Genomic DNA, 5876 nt, shown 5'->3' with positions numbered 1-5876 from the left:
GTAGGCATACGTATATACCCATGTATGTGCGCATGATTGTGCGTTTGCGCATGTGTGCGTGTGCATGCGTGCGTGCGCATGTGCTCATGCCTGTGCAATGTGCGCATGCGTGTGCACGTGCATGTGTGTGTGCAACTCTGTGTGTACGTATGCCTATGCGTGTGTGTGTGTGTGTGTGTGTGTGTGTGTGTGTGTGTGTTTTGCGCCTGCGTATACGAGTACGAGTGCGTGTGCGCGTGCTTGGGTGTGTGCGTGTGTCCGTGGATTGACTACGTAATTAATAAGCGCGTAACCCACCTGTACTCACCAACGAAATGAACCAGCAATATGTAATATACCGAATGTATAATAACAAGAGCTAATAATAGAGTGTACAACCGAAAAACGGGAAAATAGTGCTATTTCACGACAACATTATTCTACTTTGCCTGCAAGTCCAGAATAATTTTATTAGCATTAATTGTAGTATTGCATTAAGCAGAATTCTTTGATCTCTAAAACAAGACCAACCGCTTGTCAATACGATACTCCTAGGCTGATGGAGCCGGCAATGGTTTCTAAATTAAGTCTTTACAACGCAGCTCAGTTGCTATATGGTGTAGTAAGAGTACCAAATTTGGGCATGTGACATAAATTATCAGCGCTCCTAGCGGTGACGGAAACCGATAGCCAAAATGCTTAGGGGCGTTGAGGTAGCTGAATAACCGGGATGCGAGGCGGCGTGAGGCATGTGGGAGGGGAGGTTTAGGAGCCAATATCTCAGCCTAGGAGTATCGTATCGTTGGTCTTGTTTTAGAGAGCAAAGAATTTTGCTTAATGCAATACCATCAAATTATTCTAAACTCGCAGGCAAAGTAGAATAATGTTGTCGTGAAATAGCACTATTTTCCCGTTTTTCCGTTGTACACTCTAGGTATTATTAGCTCTTGATAATAAATATACCGAATATATAATAATATGCGAATGTCACATACAATTATGTCTAAAATTTTCCAGAGATACCACATGATCAAAATAAAAATAAAAGCACGATCAGGTAAAAATCAAAACGATGACAGTTTAATTTGTGTGCTTACGATGTATTTTTGTTGTTTTTATCTAATGTTTTGTTGTTTGCTTCTGATTGTATTACAACCACAATTTCAGAGTTAACCGTTGCGGCCGTACAAAGCGGACATTTCCTTAGACGCTTCTTTGGGGGGATTTAACCCTCAACCCGTACATAATTAGGCCGACAAACGATTGGAATATACCAGCATTAGTGAGAACGTATAGAACGTAGACATTAGTACACTAGTGCTTAGGATAACGCCTTATTGATGTTTGTTGTGCTACTGACATCGGCATCAAATAAAGAGTAAACTCAATGACAGAGCAAGGCAGGAGCATCAGTTCGACCCCGTAACACGGACGTACCGGGGAACGTGAAGATGGCTGCCAGTGCGCACTGTGGGCGCTCTAGCTCTGGCATGTACAACTCACAAAAAGGCATTAGCAAAACATCATACGTGGCAGAGTGACAATCATTTTGATAATGCTCTTTCAATTCATCCCATAGAATATGATTCATTAACGACACTGGACTCCCACTGTCTAATAAAACGTTTACTGAAACCCCTCAAATTTTCACAGCGCATGCAGGCGTAGTACTATCATTCGAAGTCAATTTATGCATGCCGGCGTGAGACTTGTCTAACGACGCTACTTTCACCGTCTCTGCATGAATGTAGCGTTCTCGTTTACCCGCGGGTTATACGAAGGCGCACGCCTTTGCTGGAGATGACAATTTCTCCACATATGTCCAATTTGATTACACAACGCACAGATTGGACGATTGTCTGGTGTATATGCATAACGTGTATTTGATTGTGGAGTGCAGTGTTCGAAATTCACGTCGGCCCGTCGGTCCGCCGCCGACAGTTTCGATGGCCGGGCCTACAGCTTCTTGATACACCGGCCGGCTGATCTACAGCTATTTGATCACCGAAAATTCGAAACACTGAGAAATGTTACCTGTAAAACGTCTAGTTTATGCATATTAACCTTCCAGGGGTATTTATTTGAAAACTAACTCCCGTGATAAACGCGTGACATACATGTAAACAATGGCGTTCGCCCGCACTGCGAATCAACTTTAGTTGGCATTCAAGAAAACGTGCGTGGGATGTTGCGAACGCACAGGTTAGCGCACAGGTTCCTGCATCCAGTAGGCAGCGTTGCATACCCAAAAATCGATAAGAAGTGGGTGGAGCTTACTTTTGGCCAGTTGTAGTGAACCTACATTGTGTTGGCCAGGATATTATTTACGTGCACGGGTCGTGCAGCACGCTCACTGTTCACCGTGCGCTAGGTTGTGGAGTAATTTTCACATCCCCCGCGCATTCACGTTTGGATGTAACCAATAAAGTAATCACTGGTCGTTATTACAAACGATCAGTATACTGTTTTAAAATAATATTAAGAAGATTTAGATGATATATCATGTTGAATTATTACAGTAAATAATAATAATTGTCTCAAGTTTAACACACATGTCATAATTAAGTCACTGTAGCTGGCAAAGCACGGCGTATTACTTACTAGTCATGCAAACAGCAGTACAGCTTGCGTCCGCACCACTCAGGTTTAACCGTGTCATATTGGTTTTTAATGTTTGGAAAAACTATATACATTTAATACAGGGTGTAGCTAAATAAAAGCTTCCGCTACGTAAGAGCTTGTATGTCTACAAAAAATACATATTTACTTCGGACACACTCAACACAAGACGAATTCTCCAGTGGGCCCATTCAAAATTTTACAGTAGGTAAATTTTAGATAATTTTTTGTTTTTCCAGCGCCAAAAAGTGTTGCTAGTTGTAAGCTATTGGAGTACACATGAAATAGCTCTAGATTGCATCTCAGAGGCTTATAATTTCAAAATGTTCTGGCTCCGCAGACCCCATAGAAGTCCGCCGATGTGTACCAGACTACCAGTCTGTCTCTCTGCTGTCAAAGTGGAAAGTCGTAGTTACCGAAGGACTAGCATATAACAACGATGTGGCGTTTCCTTAATTGTGACCGCCCCCGCGGCAACGAAGCATAAACAGTCATCCCGACGAGAGGAAGGAAAAACAGAGGGATTATGGTTATGGACATTCATAATGACTAATAATAATGTTCTTAATCAAGGAAGAACATGATATGCTGTTTTATTACTGTAATTTGCTCCGAAATTGGCGGGCCTACAGCTTTGCTGGCCGGGCCTGCAGTTTTTAGAAGCTATAGGCCCTGCGAGGCCTACAGCTTTTTCTGCTCAGTGGGCAAACACTGGTGGTGACCGCTGGCTGGCGTAATTGTGAGGTGGGTGCTTGCGCATAGCGGACGGCTCGTGATGGGAACGAGTTTTGCGTGCTTTGCTGCGCGTTGTGGTTAGATAGAGGTGATTGATAAGAAAAAGGGTAACAATAAAATTGTCGTGAGTTAGCCATACGTGCATTATAGCGTGTTGGTTGAAGCGGGAATTGACCACTGCGCGCGCTATTAGAAATGTGCGCGTTGACGTTGTCAGCTATACCCTCAGCCTTGCGTGTTTGAGCTAAATCAACTACAATTTGTCTGAAATCCACAATTTGCTGTTGTATGGTTTGTGCATTAGTCGCCGTAATCTGTGAAACCTCTGAAATGTCAGGTTTCTGTGATCTTATTTTCACCTCAAGATCCAATGCACCTTCCGCAGTAGCAAGTTGAACAGCTTTAACAAATGATGACGGCTTCTGCCGCACCAAGGTTCTTTTTAAACGATCGCATGAAATTCCATCGATTAGTTGGTCAACCAACCGCGCATTATGAACTGCATCTGTCTCTGTAATTACGCCGAACGCAATTTGTGCATGTGTCTCTAAGCGCTTGGCGAACGCTTGTACTGATTCAGACGCGCGCTGTTTAGCTTTCTTAAACTTCTGCAAAGCCACTGGAATCTCAGAGGAATCCGTATATCTTTGCCGTAAGATTTGAATGAAGTGTACCCACTCGATCGCCGGGTACGTGGTAAAAATCTCCGCAGCGTAGCTAGCAGGTTCGTCACTCAGTAAACGCAACGCTATACGTACTCGACCCTTATAAGTATGTTCATCTTATATAAGTAATAATCTGTTAAGCGATTTTAACCACTCTCCAAACGAAACTGAGCTGTTATCGCGAACATTGAGCGTTGGACAATTACCCCCAAAACGATAAACTCTGCACTTCTTTAACTAACTGTTTTAAACTGTTCGTTGGAAATGTCACTTCGTCGTCTTCACTTGAAACGCTTTCTACCGGTCTATCAATATTACTATCAGAGTAAAGGGATGAATGCCTAAGCAGTGGGTCTTTAACTGGTTGTCGCGGGGGGTTAGAACTTAGCCGTGACGAACACAATGGTATGGTGAGACAAAGGAGGGGAACTAACGAGAATGAACGAAGATTTTGACAGGGAGGCCGCCAGGCAATATTAGACAGCGGCGTGCTGAGTAATATTAATCAATCTTGATACCCACGATATCATATACTATACGCATACGCTCCGTCAAAATATGCCTCAACAATTGCATGAGAAAATACCGAAATATGCAAACATCAACACCATAGCTATTTATAAGAAGAACAATGTACTTATACATATACATTTCTGCGATGGTGCGGGGGTGATGTTCAAACACGTTCGATCACTCTGACGAATGAACGGTCGCTCGTGTGACAAGTAGCACTGGTGGCTGGTGGCTGGTGGCTGGTAGCTGGTGGTGCGGTGGTGTAAAAAAAAACATTTGTTAGACACATAGTAATTACAGCAACATCAACTACAAGAACACAACATTTCTCTCACGTAACAAAACGCTTAGCAAATATACGCGCTGGTCATGGCTCCAGTATAAAGAAGCGTATTACTACCCGTGTTCGTAATAGTGGTTACGCGTGAGTGTGTTGTATTACACTCTTTGCTAACGTCTATTAAATACAGGCAATAAAGAATAAGTAACATAACGAACTATGATGTACGTATCCAGTTATCTCTTTAATTTTGCAGCCTTAACTATGCATCCGCCCATAACGGGGCGAATGCGTACATGCAGTCGAGGTGCGCGAGTAACATCACCAAACTTACGAAGTTATTGCTGAATGTAGCCGGCTATGACCAATCTCGTATCTATTACAATCTCTATCTCTGACTCTCTCGCCGGTCTTCTCTCTCTAGTCGAACACGCGGTTATATACTCACATAGGTAGGCACGCCTACCTATTGTGTATGGTCAGTTCGTACTACGTTACTGTCTGTAATTGGCTAATTCTACCTCTGTCTAGTCCAGCGTTATTTTTACACAGCTGGCCTGTATGCCAACCTGGAACAATAGCTTATTCCTGTATATTTATTTCTCTGTCTTTCGACGGTATTTATGTACACATGTACAAAACATAGGGAATGCGATTTGGTGAAAAGAAAATTTTTAAGTTTGACATAGAATTAGCAAAGGATATTTAGAGAGAAGGCAATAATATTCTGACTAGTTACTTAATTAGTCTGTATGTTCATCAAGTTTCATAGCTTTCGAAAAAATCGTAAATTTTAAATATACTACGTATTAACAGTATATTTAATTCATAAGCAATGCACTTATTGCCACCAACAGTTTCGACCACCGTGTTAGTCGCCACCAGATGGCAGCAGTTCACAATAACAGAAATCCCATTGCTCACGTTATGTTTATGTAAGTAAATCATTTAGCATATATACACGATTGTGCATGAACACAGACACATGCTGTCAAACGCGCTCACGCATATGGTTGGCCACAGTGGACAAAAATCAAGAATACATGACTACATATTATATGCCCGCATATAATCGACCAATGGGA

Source organism: Priapulus caudatus, unplaced genomic scaffold (assembly GCF_000485595.1).
Source record: "Priapulus caudatus unplaced genomic scaffold, Priapulus_caudatus-5.0.1 Scaffold207, whole genome shotgun sequence".
NCBI classification, from domain to species: domain Eukaryota; kingdom Metazoa; phylum Priapulida; class Priapulimorpha; order Priapulimorphida; family Priapulidae; genus Priapulus; species Priapulus caudatus.
Note: the sequence above shows the minus strand (reverse complement) of the source record.